General features: G+C 36.1%; 1 long non-coding RNA gene across 1 annotated transcript in view; it reads right to left on the bottom strand.

Moving 5' to 3' along the window:
• Nucleotides 1–492: 492 nt before the first annotated feature.
• The window catches only part of LOC119088954, a 23,503-nt gene continuing 13,539 nt past the window's right edge, over nucleotides 493–10,456 (bottom strand). Inside the window, exons 3-4 of the long non-coding RNA XR_005092717.1 lie at nucleotides 6,052–6,173; nucleotides 493–608 (exon numbers count right to left, since the gene is read on the bottom strand). This is a non-coding gene — a long non-coding RNA (uncharacterized LOC119088954). The remainder of the gene's footprint in view (nucleotides 609–6,051; nucleotides 6,174–10,456) is intronic.

Genomic DNA, 10,456 nt, shown 5'->3' with positions numbered 1-10,456 from the left:
TATTATCCTTGAGCTGATGAAATCAAGACTTAAAAGAGAGGAAACACATCTGTAGAGAGAGGAAAGATCAAAGTAAACATTTGCCAATGGAGATGTCTTACTGCTGACTACGTTTCTCGGGAAGGTTTTTAGTTTGTGTGTGCAGTCTGTATTGCTATATCTTGATATAATTTCACGTGAGAAAAAGGCAAGAATAGTACAAACAGTTCTTAGTAGCCTGTATCAATATTCAGCTTAATTTTTTTCAGTGTGTTCACGTTGCTATCACTCTTCATTCTTTACTGTTCTTCACTCATCTCTTTCACTCACCCAGGTGCACAGGTAGGCACCAAAATACCCATCCATACACACACATGGTTCCTTCTGAGCTTTTAGAACTATATTTGAGATATCATATTTCCTTTCTCCTGAATGTTTCAGTGAAAATTTTATAACAACAAGAAAGTTCACATGAGCATAACTCAATAATCAAGAATGAAAACAAAATACAACTTTGATTTAATATCATTATTTAATTCATGGTCTATAATCAAATCTTACTAACTGATCCAATAATGGCTTTTGTAGCTTTTCATTGGTCTTCTCTTGAACTTGACATTTTTGAGAACCTGAGGTGGTAATTATTAGATAGAAGTTAGTTTTGATTATCTAATGCTTCTTCCTAGTGAAAAATCAAGTAACACATTTTTTTCTTAAGCAAGAAAACCATATTTAGCATAATCATAAGTTCTACAGAGTATTATGATATCAAATTGGAAACATTTGTAACCCAAGCACACAGGAGACCAGCAGGGGTTCTGCACATGTTTGCTATGCAAGGCAACACTATCTCCAAAAGAAAAAAGTAATATCAAGACGGAAATGGAACCAGTTAACATTGGGGAAAAGACCTTTAAAAATTCCAAAAGATCCTCATGGAATGAAAGAGCTCACAATTAGACTTCACATCATCTGCATGAAGTTGATACAACTTGTCAAACATGAATCAAACTCTCCTGCAATGGAGAGTTAAAGTACATTTAAGGAAAATTACTGACAAGAAAAGAGGGAGCAAAGTGAGGTCTATAGTGTGTATAAAAAGAACTAGAAACAAGATAAGTAGCTTCTTCACCAATGCAACAGTTGCACTGGTGATTCAAACTGTGCCACTGAATTTTTTTTTTTTTTTATCTGAAAACACATTCTTCTCTCCTACTGTGGTATTGTGTTCCCTGAAATACTGTGCATAATAAACTTATCTGGGGTCAGAGACAGAACAGCCACAATATTAAACATAGAGGATAGGCAGTGGTAGCACACGCCTTTAATTCTAGTATTCCAGAGGCAGAAATCCATCTGTTCAAGGATACAGCCAAGTATGGTGACTCATGCCTTTAATCCCAGAAAGCGAGCCTTTAATCCCAGAGATTGATGGTAGAAGGCAGAAAGATATATAAGGCGTGAGGACCAGGAACTAGAAGCATTTGGCTCTTTAAGCTTTTAGCTGATTAAGCTTCAGGCTTTCAAGCAGCAGTTCAGCTGAGAGCCATTAGGATAAGGACACAGAAGCTTTCAGTCTGAGGAAACAAGACCAGCTGAGAAGTTGGCCAGATGAGGTTAGCTGTGGCTTGTTCTGGTTCTCTGATCTTCCAGTTCACCCCAATACCTGGCTCAGGTTTAATTTTATTAATAAGAACTTTAAAAATTCATGCTACATCCTACAATATGTCCCAATCACACTTTCTTCTCCCAGAATTCCTCCTAGCTCCCCAGAACCTCCTCATTCACCAAGATACACTCCCCCTTAGTTTTCTTTTCAGAAAAGAGCAGTTTACAGAAGACACATGTATCTCTGATTCTTTAGCCTGCTCTTGAGACTCTTTTCCCCCTCTTGGGTTGCCTTGTCCAGCCTTGATATGAGGGCTTTCTCCTCATCTTATTGTAAGTAATATATTTTTTGACAGGACAATATCATGTCAAATAGAAATATGTTAGTTCAGATACAAAAGTAAATGATTAATGGCTACTTAAGGAGATTGAAGATCGTCCAAGATAAGTTTGTTCCTTGGCTGACAACATTCCTATTCTCCATGGTCAAGAAGTTCTAGTCAGTCTGTACAATTTTCAGGATAGATGTAGGTTTTATAGCAAACTTCAGTTCATATAGAGCAACTATAGTTACTTAATGTAAGTAACATGTATACATATTCATAAATTAATACTTTCATTTTCAGTTTTTACTGTCCTTGATATCTTATTCATTGATTTAAGTATGGGGACATAAAAAGTACCTATCAAAGCAATTTATGTAACTGTAACACATGATACTGGATAAAGCAAACCTTTATTTAAATTATATAAAAAAGTCTCTTTAGAAAGTAAAATTTATACAAATATACAATATCAAAATAGTATTATGAACTTATTATTTGGGATGCATAAAAAATACACCCATAATTCATGCTTTTATCAGATGTAGAAAATATTTCAGTGATGTTTTTAATCCCTGTGACAAGGACAATTTTTTTCTTTCTTTTTTTGTCCAAATTCATAAAAAGTGTGTTCTTACGGTACACAGTATTTTTGCCTGGCTTGATCAGCCTGTGATCAATATCTTAGGGTCATTCATGTTGTTGCTTATTCAGTGTTACATCTCCTTTTAAATACCTGATAATATCATGAGCATGGGCAATGTTATAAGAACAACAGACCATGTAATGATTTCCTGACAGATGAATCATGTGACTAATACCAGTGGCATAATCTTAAGATTATATTGAATTTTTTCTATCTTAGGGTAGTAGACGACTGAGAGAAATGTATGTGATATTATCAGAAGAAAATGGCTGATACAAATGGAAGTCATAGTTTAGTGAAAATTGATCTTATATAATGACCTTAGAAAGAAGTTTTACTGTGCCATTTGCTACAATTGAACATGGAAATATAACTTACAGTGAAGATGTTCTGATTCCAAAACCCATGCCTCCCAACCATGTGATTTTGAAAAACTCACTTTATCTCTCTCAGTTTCTATTTAATTACATGTAAAGGAAGCAACAATATAATTTTATAACCCAGAAAAATGAGTTTAGTAAGTTGTAAGGAACTATATCACTATAAAGATGATGATGTTTACCCAAATAGAGTTATAATAGCAGTTTTGTGAATTGAGCAACAGCAATTACTGTATTTTGTATTCAGTTTTTTTTTTTTTTTCATTTCCTTTCTGATTTTAAGAATAACAGTTTTGGCATCTAGACTCCCGTGTGCTTGCAAATCTGGTCCGGCCCTCAGGAAGCATAGTACAAACGTAGGGAAATCCGAACATCCTTAGGTGGCTGGCATAATGTGTCATAGTGTAACAACCAGGTCAGAAGTTTTGTTTCTGGTATTCAAATATCTCCCCAAGTTGAGTTCTCAGGTAAGTTCTAAGGATGTATTCCAGCATAGGTTCAACATTTTATGCTTCTTGAGTATCAATTTTAGTAAGGATCTACATCTTGCTAGTCTAATATGCTAAACAAATTAATGTAAATTTACTTTCCAGAGGTTCTAAACAGGGTTTGGTTTTAATCTTTATCCAAATTACTTTGAGTAAGCTGTAACGTTATATCTCAGTTAATTTGAGTGATTGCAAATTGTGTGGAGATGGTCTCATAGATGTCTGTGAAATACAAGGCAATCTTACAACACAATTTGAGTAATGAAAATTGAACTAAAGAACCTAAGGAATGGAATTTACTAAAATTGCAAAGCAAGCCTGACTGGATCCCATTGCTGAAGCTGTTCTGCGAAGATTGAACAAATAAGTTCCTTTAGCCAGTTTCCTTAGATGCCCTGCTCTGCCAACTGAGAAATTAAAAGTTACTTCAAGTTGCCTACTTTATAGTCCCTTCTTATTCCCTCTGTTAGAAACTTCACCCAGATCACATGGGTGTTAGCTTTAGTTCTACAAAAATTCCTTTGTAACTGCCCTCTCCAAACCCTTGTACTTTTTTTATTTTTGCAGGTGGCAGATAAGGGTTATTAATAAAACTCATTTCATTTTATTTAATTTTGATGAGTTTCCCTAGTGATCTTTGTGACGAGTCAGTTGTGACCTGTTCATAATCCTTCCTTTCATGAACCATCACTTTCTATTCAGACTATCTCTAGTATTTCACAACCAGATTCTTGACTCACTACTAACTGGATCCTTTCTAGGAGCCTGCCAGGTGTTGAAAAACTTCCCAGCAAGAAAGATATGAGCCCTGATTTTAATGAAAGTGATATCCATGCCTCAGTTCATCTAGCATCCCACACATTGATGCATCAAGAATATATTAGGATTTGCAATTGAAAGTAGCTACTTGTTTTCCTTGATGAAAGTTACCTCCTATGGTCACTGCCTCCTAGTCATTCATGTCTAAGGAATGCCATTTTCAGTTTCATAGTTATAGAAGAAAAGTCAAGGGACATGAGACAGATACTAACTGGCTGATTTCTTAACATCAATATTCAAAGTCCTTAAAAAAACAAAATAATGTTGAGGAAGAAATTAAAACAAGAGGATATTATAAAATCTGAGGCCTCTAGCTATGAACTACAATGAGCAAGTAGTATTGTATTGGTGTTGGCACAAAGATAAACATATAAATCAGTGAAACCAAGTTTGTAGCATATATACATATGACAATCTAGTTCTTTTTTCTTTTTTCGACAACTCTACCAAATGAATGCAGAAACGAATTTTCCCCCCAGGACTAATATTGCAATGGGATATAATAATGGATAAATGGAACATGAACACTGCCGAAAAGAGGAAATTTAACTCAAAATTAAAATTTAATCACAAGGCAACAAGCAAAGTGAAAATTATAAAAGACATCATTTAAAAGTAACTTAGAGACTCATATAAACCTCAGAGACAAGATTTCAAGAACAGAGCCTACACAGGTCTGCACCAGGTCCTCTGCGTGTATATTACAGCTTTCAACTTAGTATTGCTATGGGACTCCTGAGTGTATGATCGGGTAGGTCTCTGATTCTTATATCTACTCTAGGGCACTTTTCCTTAGGTTGGGTGGTCTTGCCCAGCCTCGATGTGATGGTTTTTGTTTTATCTTATTATATTTTAATTTATCATGTTTGGTTGTTATCTCCTAGAAGCCTGTTCTTTTCCAATAAAAGATACAAAAAGGAGTGGATCTGAGCAGGACGGGAGGGAGGGAGGGAGTGGGAGGAGTACTGAGAGCTGTAATCAAGATATATTGTGTGAGAAAAGAATCTGTTTACACGTGAAAAAAAATAATTTTTTTAAAGCAACTGAAACTGGATATTAAGCGGAGCTTAGGGAACCCCGCTGAAGAGTGGGAAGAAGGATTATAGGAGCCAGAGGGGTCAAGGACACCACAGAATCAACTGAGCAGGGCTCACAGAGGATTGCAGAGACTGAAGCAACAATCAGCAAGCCTGCATGGGTCTGAGCTAGGTCGCCTGCATGTATGTTATAGCTATGTAGGTTGGTGTTCCTGTGGGACTCCTCACTCCCCTGTGGAGGCAGGGGACACAGGAAGGAGCTGTCTTAGACTCTTTTGCCTGCTCTTGGGACCCTTTTCCTCCTACTGGGTTGCCTTGATATTAAGGTTTATGTGTCTAGTCTAATTGTATGTGGTTATGCTGTGTTCAGTTGATATCCCTGGGAGTCCTGCTCTTTCCTGACGGGAAATGGAGGAGCAGATTTGTGGGTGAAGGGGTGTGCTGGGGGGAGTGGAGAGAGGGAAAACTGTAGTTGGGATGTAATGTATGAGAGGATAAATAAAAAAATAAGTAACTGAAATCTTCCTGCAATCATAAGTACATAATAATTTTCTCTTCAATCTGAAAGAAGTAGTACAAATAGCAAAATACTGACAGTCTACGCTTCATCAGAATTAAAATTTCAGTATAAAATACTAATTAAGGTAAAGAAAACATAAGTTTTAGAGAAGGTATAATTTTCTTAAAGATATCTCAGATAAAGCATTTGGTCCAGAAAATATTTTTTAAAGATGTAAGTCCATCTCCACACAACCCACAATTACTCGGTACCTGGTCATGATGGCACAGAGCTGTGATCCCATCCTTAGAAAGGTGCTCACAGGGGGAGCAAGAGCCCAAGGCCATCTCTGGCCACAAAGGAAGTTTGAGACACATCTGTGGTACACTAGAACCTGTCTCAGAAATATAACAATAAAAAGGCAATAAGATAATAATCATTCCAGTAAAAAAGACAAACAGGATTAAATAACAAATTTGGAAAACAATATAAATGAGAAGCAACCAGAAATATATCCAATGTCATGAGTTTTTAAGGAAGTGCTAGTTCAAACCACAACTCCATGACATTGTTGTTCCCACTATAATTATAAAAATATAAACAAAGAAAATTTTAATTTCTGCATGAAGTTGAAGAAACTGCTATTCATATACTGTATCACTGATAATAAACATTTGAGAAAAAAGTTTAGTAATTTCTTATAAAAATAAACATGCATTTATATTCTGTTCCCACAATCTCATTTTAGTCTATTTTCCCAGAAAACATAAAAGCATGTCTACAATACTTTACATCAATCTTCATAGGTGCAATAACAACATTGTTTAACCTAACACTTAAATAAAAATATAACAATATTCATGAAGTATTTTATATTTTTTCTTTTAAAATCTCAAAAACAAATGTATATTTTACCCTTACAGCACAATGCCTTTCAAAGTAGCCAAAATGCCAATGCTCAGTGGATACATGTGGTTAATGACTAATGTATGAGACACCAAGTCTTCATAGTTTGCTAAAGAGATCCTGGCTAATCACTACTACAAGCCAGCTCCTTCACATAGGTAGCCATAAAACAGTTACTCACAATTAATTGATATATCTATGTAATCTCCCAGAATGTATTATAAAGGCTGACAAATCAGTCTCAAATTCTAAGCAATTCATTGTGAATTATCTTATTCAATAATCCCTATGGTAAGTGATACTCAAATAGTTGACTATTAACATCGACAGTATAAAGTAAACAATCAAAGTTATTCATGGAAATTCCAATCAAGAAAGGAAAATGTTATTATCTGAAAAACCAAGAGAGAGGAAAGACATGGGTTTGTTCACAACTAATAATCAACATAATATTCTACAAAATCTGTTAATCGAATGGGAATAACCACATATAACATAGCCTTGGAACCTCTTTATACTGACTTGGCTAATATAATATAAAAGGTTAAATCAGCATATAATGTCTTCCACAAATTAAAACTATCATCTCACAAGCTACTAGATAATCTTCAACCTGAATGCTTGGTGGATTTAGAACATAAACATAGACAGACTTCCTGAAACCTTACTGGTCTACTCTCTGCAATTTCAAGAGTCCAATTCCTTCTAGCTATCCATAGGTGACTTCAAGAGAAGGGTCACCAGGCATTACCTGGAAGTAAATTATATCCTAAGTCAGAGAACTTATAGACTTTTTTTTATACAGCTAGCTACTTGATTATGAATTTTGATGAAAAATCTCCAGACTTCAAGAATCTCTACTGAAAATTTATAAAATAATATAGACAATAAGAGATAATTTGATCTGCTTTATAGCTCATAGTCCTAGACATTTATTTCCTTTTTGTTTGCTGATATATTGACATCTCCTCCATTAGTGTTCCAGTACTGTACCTCCCACTCTTCCCAACTCAGCCAATAGCTGGTTTTTGTAGGACAGAGTGTTAAATGGTCATATTAATAATAATAATAAAAACAGAGCCAGATATTGGGGTTAAAATCTGAGCAATCAGAGGAATAGGAAAAGCCAGAGCTAACCACACCTCACCAACTCTGTAGCTTCCAAAGAGAGTTGCTTCCTGTATACCCACGACTATATGCCTTTCTGTTCTGCCATTGCATTTCCTCTCCGCCCAGCTATATCACTTCCTCTTCGTGCCTAGCTTTGTCACTTTCTGTCTGTCTGTACAGACCTCCAGATCTTTATCGTTAGTGCTGGGAGGTAAGGCTCTGTTCCCAGAGTGGCCTTGAACTCACAGAAATCCAGACACGTCTGTGCCTCCCGAGTGATAGAATTAAAGGCCTGACCTCTATGCTGCTTTCTATAGTGGCTGGCTTTTTCCTCTGATCCTCAGATAAACTTCATTGGGGGACACAGATAAAATGTCACCACAGGTTTTCATATTTATATTAGCCATCATTTAGTCAAAACATAAAAAGAAATTAAATGTGAACTGCTCCTAATTTTCCATGGGTACTCTCTCTCTCTCCTCTGTATAATCACTTGGTAACTTATGTATGTGTATTTAGACACTAAGTGACAGTAAACCGAAGACCTAGCTATACTCCCTATCACATGATGTCTAACATTGGCACACTTTTGTCTCCATCAAAAAACGAAAAAAAAAAAAAAAAAAACCCACAAACACAAACAACCAAAAAAACAAACCTGTGATATTTGCCAGAGCTTGACTTTGTAATAGGGAATTCACTAAAAGAACATTGTATAAGAGTCTTCCTACTCCATGTTCTTCTAGTCCGGATCCACCTCATGCTCCTTAAATCATTCCTTCTGTCTTATGCCTGACAACTCTTGTAGAAGCAATCCCACATCAAGGCAAATTGAGTCTTGGATGCTGCCAATGTCTAGACGTGCATTTTCATTTCAAAACCTCCGCAGTGTAACTAACTTGAAGAGAGATATGCTACCTTACTTGACAGATAATTTCTCTCCAGATCATCTCTGATGTTTTAGTAATGTTCTTGTAGGTCTGGCATTTCTCTTGCTTGTAGAAAAATAGATATAAAGATAACCAAAAAAAATTTAAATGGCTGATAATTGATTCAGATTCAGCTCTTATCTATTAATGTGGAACTCTTAACATCTGTTTTTTAATTCATCATTTCTCTCTTCCTGCTTTCTAAGAGCCCACTCCCTCAAACCCTTCTCCATAACTTAGAGACAAAATGGTGTGGATGGATGTTTTCTGTCCTGACTGCCTCATCACAGTAGCTGCTTTTAAATTACCACACAGAGACTTAATAATATTTGTAAATGCTCAGCCAATAGTTCAGGCTTCTTACTAACTAGCTTTTACATTTGCTTTAATGCATTTTTATTAATCAATATTATGGCATGCGCTCATGGCTTTACCTGTCCTCTAGGGCATCTTGCTTCCTGGCAGGATGCTGGCATCTCTTTCAACTCCCGACTCCTCCCTTTGGAAGAGGAACCCATAATTCTGTCTGTCTCAGGCTGTCTCACCCAATCTCTTCTTGCCCTGCTATCAGCCAATCAGTTTTTTATTAACAATGAGCATAATCCACAGCAGAATGGAAAGCATAGTTATATCGTTTAAGCATATTTTCCTTAGGCAATGAATTATTGAGTTTGTTGCTCAAAACATGCCAATGTCCTCTCATGTAGAAGGCTATGACATGTTCAAGAAAAGATTGTCACTACAACTCTTTCTGGAATCCTAATGGTAGCTTTTGGCTTAAAGTCAACCTTAAGTCTCCTAAATCTCCCCATTATCCTTCTTCAATTTTGAAATGGTGTTCTCCAGGATCATAAATCACCCCCCCCCATTCCAGATAATACAACAGTTTCTCAGCAGAAACCAGAAAAATTGCTCATGTTGAAATCTAATTGTCTATGAGTGTAACAAAAGTCAACTACAGTATTGACCTTGGTTGAACACCTCTGAAGATGGGTCTGTTTTGCAGCCCTGACTAAAAGAAGACTGAAGAAGAGATGGGAAACAATGTTAGGCTAAGACTCTAACAAACCAAAGGGTACCATGGCTTCAAAAGTCAAATAACCATCCTCATTTCCAGTGCTCAGAGAAAAAAAAAAGCCATAAACTACTCTAAGTTTTTTGGTCAAGTACAAGTATCTCTACCTGCTCATTTAAACTTTCTGGCATACCTGCTCCTCCCTGGATCATTTATTTTGTTTTGAGTAACACTTTCCTTTGTAGGAGTAAGAGTTTTAAGCAGAGAATATTTTATTGCTGTGGTTCGGTCTAGTTGTGTACTGATTCTGGTCTGCCAACAATCTTTACTTGGAATGCAGTAGATTATACCTTCTAATTGGTACCCAAATGATAACTGTAAGAAGAAGAGATATCAGGACTTCTAAGAACTGAATACTCCAAGAAGAATCCTCAACTTGAGTAACAGAATCCTTGAAAGTGCTCGCGCCCATGTGTGCGCACATGTGCGCACACACGCACAAAATGCAGTATGTGATAAAGATGGAAAAAAGTCATGTTCAAAAAGTGTCTCATCTCTTCAGCATTTATCAAGCAAGTCTTTCTTCCTTTTCTGAGAAAATGCAATTTACTTAATTTCCCAACCGAAGCCCCTTATAAATAAATCAAACAGCATCCATGGGTTTAGAAGTCTAGGCTACCTGAAAACAAACATTTAATTTCAGATTGCTGCAGCAGA

The sequence above is a fragment of the Peromyscus leucopus genome, chromosome 13 (genome assembly GCF_004664715.2).
Source record: "Peromyscus leucopus breed LL Stock chromosome 13, UCI_PerLeu_2.1, whole genome shotgun sequence".
Classification (NCBI taxonomy): domain Eukaryota; kingdom Metazoa; phylum Chordata; class Mammalia; order Rodentia; family Cricetidae; genus Peromyscus; species Peromyscus leucopus.
Note: the sequence above shows the minus strand (reverse complement) of the source record. Positions and strands in the feature narration are given on the sequence as shown.